Source organism: Tupaia chinensis, unplaced genomic scaffold (assembly GCF_000334495.1).
Source record: "Tupaia chinensis unplaced genomic scaffold, TupChi_1.0 Scaffold000410_1, whole genome shotgun sequence".
Lineage (NCBI taxonomy): Eukaryota > Metazoa > Chordata > Mammalia > Scandentia > Tupaiidae > Tupaia > Tupaia belangeri.
Genome location: NW_006159915.1, coordinates 1,181,845 through 1,194,475, shown reverse-complemented (window position 1 = coordinate 1,194,475; position 12,631 = coordinate 1,181,845). Strand labels below are relative to the sequence as shown.

Here is a 12,631-nt window from a genome sequence, read left to right as displayed (position 1 = left end):
AACGCTGGGATTTGAACCATGATTACCCAAATGAGATCTGGCCCCTTACACAAAGGGCTTAACTGCACTAAGGGGCTGGCCCAACACATTTTATTTTAACAGTATTGCCATAAAATCTGAATATATATCTACATCTATCTATAGATATAGTCCTATGCAATAATTTGGATATCCAATTTTCCCATTATCGGGAACCAGCTGTTAGCGTAATGGCTGTGTCGCTGGACTCCCATGTAGTCAACTGCGGTTCGCGTCCCAAACCCAGTGGTTTAAAACTCATGCCGGGCACATGTGCATGCGTGCGTGCCCAAGATCCCGAGAGGAGAATGGAGGAGAAGGGATTGTGGCGTGACCATCCCCCCTGGGGGGTGATTTCTTGCTTTTTGTCTCTATGTCTCTCTCTGTCTGGCTAGCACATGCGCCCTATAGCGAAAACCTCTCAAAAAAATTTTTTTTCCCATTATCAGATCTGCATATCGATCACCACATAATTTAATGGCACAAAACAACAATTTATTATCTCACTTTGCTCTGTGAGTTGAGTGAACTTAGCTGCCTGGTTCTGGTTTGGGTTCTCTCGTTTGATTAGAGTGAGATAGATGCTGGGGCTAGGATCATCTTAAGATTTCTTTCACCCACACTTCTGATGTCTGTACTGAAATGGCTGGAACAAGGGGTGGGCCAGACACCCTTTCTCCTAGTGCCTCTCTCTGCAGCAGGCCTGGGTTTCTTCACCACACGTTGGCTGGGCCCTCACAGTGAGTCAGACACCTATTGAAACTGGCTTGCCCTCAGCACGAGCATGCTAGCTGGGCAGAATTAGAAACTGCTAGTTTCTTAAACCATGGACTTGTAAACAGACACTATATAACATTAGCATAGTCTACTGATCAAAGAAGTCACAAACTCACGCAGGTGCAAGGGATAAGATGCTACCTCTCCAGAAGAATGTCAAATCATTTGCGGCCACCTGAAATCTGTATACTAAGCTCTTAGCTGGAACTAAAGAAAATCTCAGGTTTTATTTTAGAAAAAAAAAAGAAATTTTTAACTGCCAAAATTTCTAAAAGAAAAGAAGTAGTGTTATTCAGTATGCTTAATCATTGTTTACAAAAAGGAAATAATTTATATGCTGTGAGAAATGTTAATTTTAATTAACCTACAGTTAGTATATAATGTTGACCAGGGTCCAAGTGTACTTGTTATTCACATTAACCACTCGACTGAAGATTTGATGAATGGTATTATTTATGGATCATAACTTCAACTCAACCCAGGTGAATTGTCTAAGATGCCAAGATTCATGATTATAGGGTAGAACATTTCATAGAATTTTAAATTATTTTAAAGTAAGAAGTTATGACAGACTGCATAGCAAATAACAAGCAATTTTCAAATGACATTATAATGATAGCAACAATTTTCATTTACTTCCATGGGAGAATTTTTCTTTCCGTAAGTATCTTTTAATGACTATTTAAACAACACTTGATATTCACACTCAATTTAAATTGCACCTTAATGGCTTGATTCACTTCATTAGTAAGCCTGTAGGAAAACCCACGGTCCTTTAATTTAGGATTAAAAGGTTTCTTCCTATGGCCTTTAATTTAAATTCCCAAGGAGGAGCATGGGACATGAGTTTTAAAGTTACATATATGAATGTAAGCTAGCTCGTAGACATCATTAACGGGCCTGTTTCTGTTTCATGCTGAATGAAATGTAGACCCCATTCACAAGGGAAGCTGTAGAATTGTTTGTGAGCATGAAAAGTTGGAGATCTGTGAGTATACCTGGGAAAAGTGATAAAGTGGGTTTGCAGACTATAAACTATTGTTTAGCAATAAGGAAAGTATGAAATGGATATGAAAAGGGTACCCTACCTAGATTTTAAACCAGAATGCTAAGTAGAAAAACCTAAAAAAATTAGATGTATATATTAAAATAGATTTTTTACAGAATTTATCAAAGAAAAACAGTACAAATGATAATGGAACCAAAATCCATGTACCTGCCAAACATTGTTTGTTTTATTTGTGTCCGATTTGTAAATTAAAACCTAGAGTTAAGGTAAAGTTTCATGTTTCCCTCTCACTCCCACCCCGCCCCCATCACCTCAAAAGGAGCTACTATACATTAATACATTTGACGTGCATCTAATCAATGCTTTTAAATTAATTTAGTAGATATGTATATAGAGCATTGTTGAAAGTTGGTTTCTATAGACAGATGTTGAGACAGATTTTGAAATATACTTTTTTTTTTTTTTTTTTTTTTGCTATAGGACGCATGTGCTTGCTGGAGAGAGAGAGAAGAGAAAAGGAAAGTGAGAAATCACCAGCCAGGGGATATGGCCATGCCACAGTCCCTACTCCTCCATTCTCTCAGGATTTGGGGCATGACACACATGGACCCTGTATGATTTTTGGGCCACCAGGTTCAGTACTTGAACCACAAGTTAACCATGTGGGATCCAGCTGACTTAACCTTCATGCTACCTGCTGACCCAACAAAAAGTTTTCTTAAGGACCAACATCTAACAAGGGAAGGAAGCAAAAGTAAAATTGGATGAAAAACAAAGTTAAAAAGTGCGGGTCCTGGGGCCAGCATTAAAGGCGCTGGACCATGGTTCAAGTCCCAGACCTGGCGACTTGCTTTCTCCTTTTCCATTTCTCTCTCTCTGTCTCTCTGGTCAAAATAAAAAATAATAACACATGGGATTAAATAAATACATAAATCTTTTTTTTTTTAAAGGGGGGGGTGTCGTGTCCCACAGAGGTTAGGCCAACCTGGAAGGGAGTTTTGGAGTAAATACTGGCCATCAAAATGTCACTTACTGGGGGCCAGCAGGTAGTGTGGTGGTTAAGGTGTTGGACTCCCACATGGCCAACCATGGTTTGAGTCAGAGACTTGGTAACTCACTTTCTCAGTTTCCCTTTCTCTCTGGTCAAAATAAAATTAATTAATTAAATTTAATTAAAAATTATTTGTTTTAGGGACCAGCAGTTAGCGTAATAGCTACGTTGCTGGACTCCCATGTAGTCCACCGTGGTTCGAGTCCTGGACCTGGTGGCTTAAACTCACGCTGGGCACATGTGCATGTGTGCCCAAGATCCTGAAAGGAGAATGAAGGAGAAAGGATTGCGGTGTGGCCATCTCCCCTGGGGGGTGATTTCTCACTTTCTGTCTCTATGTCTCTCTCTGTCTTTCTACTATATTGACAGCCCACTCTGGCATCCACCTGTGGCCAGTCATGCTTTTTATTTTTTTTTTAAAGAACGATTTGTTTAATTTGAGAGGTTTTTGCTATAGGGCACGTGCATTCACCAGAAAGAGAGAAAAAAATTATTTGTTTTAAAAAAGGCCACTTAATGGATGGAAATAACTGGGTCCTCCTAGATTAGTTGCCAGATGGGGGCTGCTCCTGGAAGAGCATAAGCACGAGCAAGATGGGCTTCAGCACTTAGCTGACTGTGAAGGGGCTAACAGCTGGAAGCTCTTGCTGACTGTGCTCCCCGCAGTTGGGTAGCAAAATCTCTTGAAGGGAAATCTGGGTGGTCCCTCTCTGTATCTATCACATATAGCTAGATACAGATATATATAGTTACACATATGAATATGAGTGTGAATGTATATCCAAAGAATTACATATGGTGCACTGTGTTTTGGTTATCTATTATTGTCTAAACAATTTCACCAAAATTGAGTGGATTAAAAAAATGTGTTTGCTCATGAGACATTGCACTTTGCACTTTTGACTCAGGGTGTAGGGCCAAAGCCAAGCTGGGGATGCGTTCTCTCCAGTCGCAGACCCTATACGATTTGGATATGTCCTTCATATTTGATTGGATTTACAGTGGTTTCAGCAGTGTACTACAGTTTTAAGATTATGGGACCAGCAGTTAGCATAATGGCTATGTTGCTGGACTCCCATGTAGTCGACTGCGGTTCGAGTCCTGGACCTGGTGGCTTAAAACTCACGCTGGGCACGTGTGCGTGTGTGCCCAAGCTCCTGAGAGAAGAATGGAGAAGGGATTGCGGCATGGTCATCCCCCTTGGGGGGTGATTTCTCGCTTTCTGTCTTTTTGTCTCTCTCTGTCTGTCTGGCGAGCTCACGCACCCTAAAGCAAAAATCTCTCTCTCAAAAAAAAAAGATTATATAAGAAAACTGGTAAATTGGTATTTCTTGGATTGGATAATGCGGGAAAGACAACATTGCTACACATGCTAAAAGATGACAGACTTGGACAGCATGTCCCAACACTGCATCCCACATCAGAAGAACTGACCATTGCTGGCATGACTTCTACAACTTTTGATCTGGGTGGACATATTCAAGCTCAAAGAGTGTGGAAACACTACCTTCCTGCTATTAATGGCATTGTATTTTTGGTGGATTGTGCAGATCATGAAAGGCTATTAGAATCAAAAGAAGAACTTGATTCCCTAATGACAGATGAGACTATTGCTAATGTGCCTATACTGATTCTTGGGAATAAGATCGACAGACCTGAAGTCATCAGTGAAGAGCGGGTTCGAGAGATGTTTGGGGAAAGGGCAGCGGATCTCTGAAGGAACTGAATGCCTGACCTTTAGAAGTTTTCATGTGCAGTGTGCTCAAAAGACAAGGTTATGGAGAAGGCTTCTGCTGGACGGCACAGTACATCGATTAACACCAACCCACATCAGAGATTTGATCGTTCAACGTGCATAACTTGAATTCAATAGACTTTTGTTGGTTATGAAACAGATTTTTTTTTTAGATTATTAATATTACATCAACCTAATTTGAGTGAGAATTGAAAACTGATTCAGGTAAGTTTGAATATCATGATGTTAGCTTTCTAATTCCATAAAAGAATTCGTTTTTATAGTTTATAATCTAACATTACCTCCAGCACCATTTCTAAAGAGCAGCACATTTGAAGCACGTTTTAACAACATGGAACTATAAATAGAAACCATATTTAAAAGCTCATCATGTTAAATTTTTATGTGCTTTTTTAGAACTAGTTTTACAATTTTAGAATATATGTCCACTCTCTGGAGTGTGTAGTTAATAATTAGCTTATTGATTGCATGATGCCTCCCAGTTTTCCAAAATATTTTTTCTTATGCAAATGTCACACAACAAAGCAAACTCTACTGTTTGACAAACAAAAAAAAAATGGTTTGCTCATGAGCTGCCAATTTGGGCCGGCCTCAGAGATGACAACCTGTCTCTGTTCCTTGGAGCATTGGTTAGGGTGGCTTAACTAGGGTTGGAGTACTTAACACCATTGGCTCACTCACGTAACAAAGACATTGGTTCCACTCCTCTGTTGAGAACTCTGCTGGGCTTCAATTATCCTCTAATTGGATCTTTCCACATAGCAGCATGGGGCTTGTTCACAATATTGAGGCTAGATCCTACGGAGGGAGAAGCAGAAACTCCTAAGCCTTTTATATTCCTGGGCTTCGAAATTCTAGAATATCACATTCTCCACATTATATTGGTAGTTGCAGTTATGTCTCAACCTGTGTCCAAGAAAAAGGAAGATAATTTCTGCCTCTTACTGGGAGGACTGGTGTGCACATGATGGAAGGAAAGAATTATCTAGGACCACTGTGGAAACTAGCTTCAACAGTCCAGCTTCTGGCCACAAAATTTCACATCTGTGCATATACAAAATCATCTTAGCCATTCCAAGACCCTCGAAAGCCTCATTTCATCATTGCATCAACTAAAAGTCAGAATTTTTTCTGGACCTGGTCCAGACACAGATGGGGCGCGTTGGGCACAGTTCCTTGGTCCCAGTTCCTTGAGGATGGTTCTCCTCAATCTGAGTAAACCTTAAAGTCATCTGTTTATTTCTTCTGGTCTGTAGAGGACTGAGGACTCAGATGCCTTTTGTCATTGTAAAACGTCTCTGTCCTTTAAGTTCAAGCTAGTGTAATTTCTTTAAAATTCTCATGGATTTCTCACTGACAGAATTATAAATTTATATTACATTGCATATGAATAAGCTAAATTTGAAGCTCCAAGGAAAGGCAAAATTTATCACCTAGGTAAACAGATATGACAATTAATGTTAAAATCGAAACTCATGGAGGAACCAGCCGTTAGCGTAATGGCTATGTCACTGGATTCCCACGTAGTCGACCACAGTTCACGTCCCGGACCCAGTGGCTTAGAACTCATGCCAGGCACGTTTGTGTGCATGCCCAAGATCCCAAGAGGAGAATGGAGGAGAAGGGATTACAGCGTGACCATCCCCCCTGGGGGGTGATTTCTCGCTTTTTGTCTCTATGTCTCTCTCTGTCTGTCTGGCGAGCACATGCGCCCTGTAGCGAAAACCTCTCAAAAAAAAAAAAAAATGAAACTCATGGAACGAGCTGATGGAGTAATGGTTACATCGCTAGACTCCCACATAGTCAACCACGATTCAGTTCCCAGACCCGGCAGCTTAAAACTCACTGCATGTGCATGTGTATGTGTACCCAAAATCCCAAGAGGAGAATGGAGGAGACGAGATTGTGGCATGGCCATCTCCCTGGGGGGGGGGAACTTCTCACTTTTTTTCTCTCTGTCTCTCTCTATCTCTCCGATGAGCACATATGCCCTATAGCAAAAATCTTTCTCAAAAAAAAAAATCGAAACTCATAATACAATCAATAAAAATTGATTTTATAGATTTTTCTTTTTTTGCCACAGGATGGCTAATGTGCTTGCCAGAGAAATCACACCCCGGGGAAATGGCCATACCACAATCTCTTCTCCTTTCAGGAGTATAGGCACACACATGCACCCATCTTAATTTTCAAGCCTCTGAATCCAGGACTCAAACTGTGGTTGGCAGTGTGAGAATCCAGCACTTTAATTACCATGTCACCTGCTGGCCTCGTTTTTCTAACGTGAATTTATATGCAAAAGATTTTAAATATATTATGTAAATTGGCTACAAATGTACAAGAAGTTTTGCAAAATACATTGTTGATATTGAAAAATTCAGAGTTAATTCTTAACTTTGGTGTACCCTTTCGATTCCACTGTTAATAATATAGAGTTATTATAAAAGCTAGTGAATTTACACACCATGGACAAGTATAATACAATTTTGAAATTGATACATTTTTTCCTTAAAGTCCTATTAAGCCCTCTAATAAAGATGAATCAATTTTATCAACATGTGTATGAATATTAATAGAAAATAATTTGGGGTTCTCAGTTGAGTTATTGGGAAACTTTTCAGTATTCCTGAAGCAATCTGAGTATGTGAATCCTATTTTCAACTTGTAGATATAAAACAAATATATGCAATGAAAAGTTAGTGACCAAATTGATATAAGAGTGAAAAATCCACTCAATTTTGAACACTTATACTAATATAGATGTAAAATATCTCATTGATAATTTCTATATGAGAGCCAGTAGATGGCATACCGGTTACATCACTGGGCTCCCATGTGTCTGACAACAGTTCAAATCCCAGACCCAGTGATTTCAAAGTCATGCCAGTGTGTGCCCAAGATCCCAGGAAGAGAATGGAGGAGAAGGGACTGCAGCATGGCCTTCATCCCTGGGAGAATTCCTTCTCACTGTCTTCGTCTCTTTCTTCCTATGAGTGCACATGTCCTAAGGCAAAAACCTCTAAAAATAGTAACAATAATAATTTCTATATAGATGAAATGTTGAAATGATAATATTTTGATGTATTCAATATACTAAATCGCTAAAATTATTTTCACCTGAATCCTTTCCATTTTATAATGTGCCCATGTGAATTATCAATTTATTGCCATATCGAATTGTCAATGTATTGCCTCTGAGCTCCAAAGCTATCCTTCAGAATTTGCTGTGTGATAATAGACAGAGTTCTTAAAACATTTTCTCCTTTTGCATCAACATGAGCCAAGCTGTCAGCAGCAGGTGACATTTCCGGATGAAGAGGACTCCCGTTCCTGATTCTGACTCCCGAGCTTTGAGGTTTCATCTTCCTCCTGCTGCACAGTTGGTCAGCAATGTGGGGGATGGGGACAGAGCGCACAGAGCCTCAGAAATGTCCCAGCCCCACCCCATCATCTTCCCACAACCTTTCTTTAAAAATAATAATTATTATTATTATTTTACTTGACTTAATTTATATATTTATTTACTTATTTTCAATTTGACCAGAGAGGGACAGAGTGAGAGAGAGAAAGAGGGAAAGCAAGAAAGCAAGTCGCCAAGTCCAGGACTCAAACCACAGATGGCCACGTGAGGGTCCAGTGTCCTTAACCACCACATCACCTGCCGGCCCCTTCCCACAAACTTTGTGATACAGATGACACACCCTCGAAAGTATTTCAGCTTTGAGTACCTGCCTCCATCTACAGCTCACCCACTGCCTTGCCCCCGAGGCCCCTGCAAGTAATGCTCCTGGCTGCTTAGTGACTGGGGGCTGTCTCTGGCCCAGGTAGCCAGCGCATTTCCCTGCTGACCAGTGGGCTGGAATCATACTTTGTTCACATGAGTATAAAACCTGGTCCTGAACATGGATTCTCCTCCCTTCCAAGGTTATCCTTCCTTAGCTACTGTACCTTGGCCCTGGGATACGTTTTAGGGCTCTCTCTTAACTTAGAGTGTAACCTTTAGTTACTCTCTTATCTTAGCTTTATAATTATTGATATTAAATTTCACCTGTATAAATTACTGTGTGTTCTGGGACCAGCAGCTATGTTGCTGGACTCCCATGTAGTTGACCACGGTTTTAGTCCCGGACTCGGTGGCTTAAACTCACGACGAGCACATGTGCATATGTGTGTGCCCAAGATCCCGAGAGGAGAATGGAGGAGAAGGGTTTGTGGTGTGGCCATCACCCCTGGCTGGATAGGGATTTTTCGCTTTCTGTCTCTCTGTCTCTCTTTGTCTTTCTGGCATGCGCACACATCCTATAGCAAAAACCTCTCAAAAAAAAAAAAAAACTTACTATGGGTCCTGATTATAGTCAGAATATTATATAAGTACAGAAAAAAGTCAATTACATATGTACTTGCGTTAGTTGAAAACCTTGTAAAACAATAACAAAAAATTTCATTAGCTTACATAAAATTAAGAATTAAAAAGTAGTATAAGCTTGAGGAGACAGATGGGTTTTTGTTTGTTTTTTTTTTTAAGAATTATTTTATTTATTTATATATTTATTTACTTCTTTATGTTTAATTTGACCTAAGAGGGATAGAAAGAAAGTAAGAGAGAAAGTGAGAAAGCAAGCCACCAGGTCTGGCACTCAAACAATTGTTGGCCGTGTGGGAGTCCAGCGCCCTTAACCACCATGCCACCTGCTGGCTCCCAGATGGAGTTTTATAATTGGCACTTCAAAATGGTATTGAAATGATCAATTATCAATTTGTGTAACTAAGCCACTATTAAAATATTAGTATTTGGGGGCCGGCAGATGGTGTAGTGGTTAATGTGCTGGACTCCCACATGGCCAACTGTGGTTTGAGTACCAGACCTGGCAGACTGCTTTCTCATGTTCCTTTTCTCTTTCTCTCTCTCTCTCTTTCTCCCCAAATTAAAAAATTAATGATAACAACAAATAACATTAAATAAATAATTTTTTTTATAAAAAAAGAAATATTGGGACCAGCAGCTAGCATAATGGCTATGTCGCTGGATTCCCATGTAGTCGACCGCGGTTCGAGTCCCAGACCCAGTGGCTTAAACTCACTCCGGGCGTGTGTGCCTGCGTGCCCAAGATCCCGAGAGGAGAGTGGAGAAGAGGGGATTGCAGCATGGCCATCCCCCCTGGGGGGTGATTTCTCGCTTTCTGTCTCTCTGTCTCTCTCAGTCTGTCTGGCGGGCACATGCACCCTATAGCAAAAATCTCTCAAAAAAAAAAATATTAGTAGTTAAAAAAAATAAATAAATAAAGCACACACACACCAAAAAAAAGCACATGTTATTACCCCTAAGAAACTACTAGTCCATGGGACTAGCAAATGGTGCAATGGTTACATCACTGGACTCTCATGTAGTCAATTTTGGTTTGACTCCCAGACCCGGTAGCTTAAAACTCACACTGGATCCATGTGCATGCAGGCCCACAATCCCGAGAAGATAATGGTGGAGAAGAGATTGCGGCAAGGCTATCTTCCCTGTAGTGTGATTTCTCGCCTTCTGTCTCTATGTCTCTCTCTGTCTCTCTGGCAACTGCACATACCCTTTAGCAAAAAATCTCTCAAAAAGAGAAAAAAAAAGAAACTGCTAGTCCAGATCCAGATCTTTAGTATCATAAATGAACACAAGCTAAACCATAAAAGAAAACCATATTGTCACCTCTAACTTACATTTAAGTAAGTGATATTATTCAAATATAAAAAATCAGTTACTTAGGGAGCTATAATACTCCTTAGAAAAGTGATTAATTGTGTGGTCAAAGGTGCTGGACTCCCACATGGCCAACAGCAGTTCAAGTCTTGGGGCTGGTGGCTTGCTTTTTTTTTTTGGAAAGATTTTCACTGTAAGGCGTGTGTGCTCACCAGACAGACAGAGAGAGACATAGAGACAGAAAACGAGAAATCACCCCCCAGGGGGGATGGCCACGCTGCAATCCCTTCCCCTCCATTCTCCTATCGGGATCTTGGGCACGCACGCACACACGCCCGGTGTGAGTTTTAAGCCATGAGTTCTAAGCCACTGGGTCCGGGACATGAAGCATGATCTGCTACGTGGGAGTCCAGCAACATAGCCATTACGCTAACTGCTGGTTCCCAGGTGGCTTGCTTTCTCACTTTCCCCCTCTCTCTATCTTCCCCCCACCCCTTGGTCACATTAAAATAAATAAATAAAGTTAAATAAAATAATTCTTAAAAAAGAAAAGAAAGAAAAATGATTAATTGAGTCAGCTTGTGGCATGGTGGTTAAGGTGTTGGATCCCTCATGGCCAACTCAGCTGTTTGAGTCCCTGACTCAGGGTTTGAAGAAACATGCTGGACACAAATGAACTGCATACCCAAAATCTCAAGAAGAAAATGGAGGAGAAAGTATTGTGACCTGACTGTCCACCTAGAATATTCCTAGAGGATGCTTTCTCACTCTCGGGCTCTGTCTCTCTCTATGTGTCTCTCTGTCTCTCCCAGGTAAGCACAGGCATTTGTAGAAAAAAAATCTAAATTTAACTATTGATTATTAAGAAGCTATGAGCAAAGTTGTAATAATACTGATTTCATGTTTATTAGGAAATATGTCTAGTATTATTTCCTAGTTTTAAAACTCCTGATTAATCTTGCTGTAAGTGGCTAAAGAATACAATTATTTGAATATTTTTCTAAATAATATCTGAGTAATGTTTCTAACATTGAAAAGATTAATGAGATCATATTAATCAATAACAATAGTCATTCAATAGCAAATGAAGTTGATTTTACTGCAAATTAAATGCTAATGTACTCCAACTATAATTTTAGTCAAGAAAAGAACAGAATATTAAGCCATAAAAAAAAATTCCATGGGAAAACTGCTGATTCCATGCATTTTGGACTGAATATAGCCCTAAAAATATTTCTCTGAAAGTTTGTCTAGTATTATATAACTACTTGGGTTATGTGGTTTTCATATTTTTTAGTCTATTTACTAAAACCATTGGTCCTACATTTAATTGTTCACCACAAAGAAAGGCTTTCCAAGCTTCCAAAATAACAGAATAACTTTAAATTCTATCAAAGTTTAGTATGAGGATTAGAATTCTGTTGGCATATACTGATGATAAATGTAATCAAGACATTTTGCATAGCATATTCAATATGTGTGATCCACTAATATCTAGTAGAGAAAGAGAATTATTATATGGTTGCATTTTCCAGACTTACCAAAATCAACTGAGGCAATTGAAAACTGTATTTCACAAAATTTGACCTGTGTGAAATATTAAGAATGTAATCTAAACAACAAAATACAAAGCAATGTTGCTGAATCTCACTGGGAGACTGAGTTCAAGAGATGTAAAATTGGATCATGGACTGGCTTTTTCTTTTTAGATTCACTTCATATTTTCCATGAAGTCTTCATCATGATGTCTACAATCGTTTTTTTTTAACAGAGCTTTACATTTTTGGTCTGTTAAATGTTGTCTTCCCTTTGCACCTCACACCCACCCTCCACCACCCACTCTCTACCATCTGCTCCCCTCCCTTACAATGATAATAAATAAAATCAAATAAATAAGTTTTAAAAGATCTTCCATTTATAAAACAGTATTATTGAGGTACTAATTGCATATTATAAACTACACATTACACATTACACATATTTAAACACAGTTTGAAAGCTCATATTTTTCTCTTCTCAAGCCCTGGCAACAAACTCTGGTCTGCTTTCAATCAATATAGATTAGTTTTCATTTTCTAGAGCTTTATATAAATGGAATCATAAAATAGGTACTCTCTTTTTGGTCTATCTACTTTTACTCAGTATAATTAAGATTCATCCATGTTGTAGCATGCATGTATCAATAGTCTACTCCTTTTTGTTGCTGAGTAGTATTTCATCACTTAGATATACCACAGTTTGTTTCTCTGTTTGTCTGCTAATGGACAGTTAGATTGTGTCCAGTTTAAGGCTATTACAAGTAAATGTGCTATGGATATTAGTTTTCAACTTGCATGCTTT

General features: G+C 39.3%; 1 pseudogene; it reads left to right on the top strand.

Annotated features, from left to right (window-relative positions):
• The first annotated feature begins 3,794 nt into the window (after positions 1-3,794).
• On the top strand, positions 3,795-4,675 carry LOC102492728 (GTP-binding protein SAR1b-like; annotated as a pseudogene).
• The last annotated feature ends 7,956 nt before the right edge of the window (positions 4,676-12,631 follow it).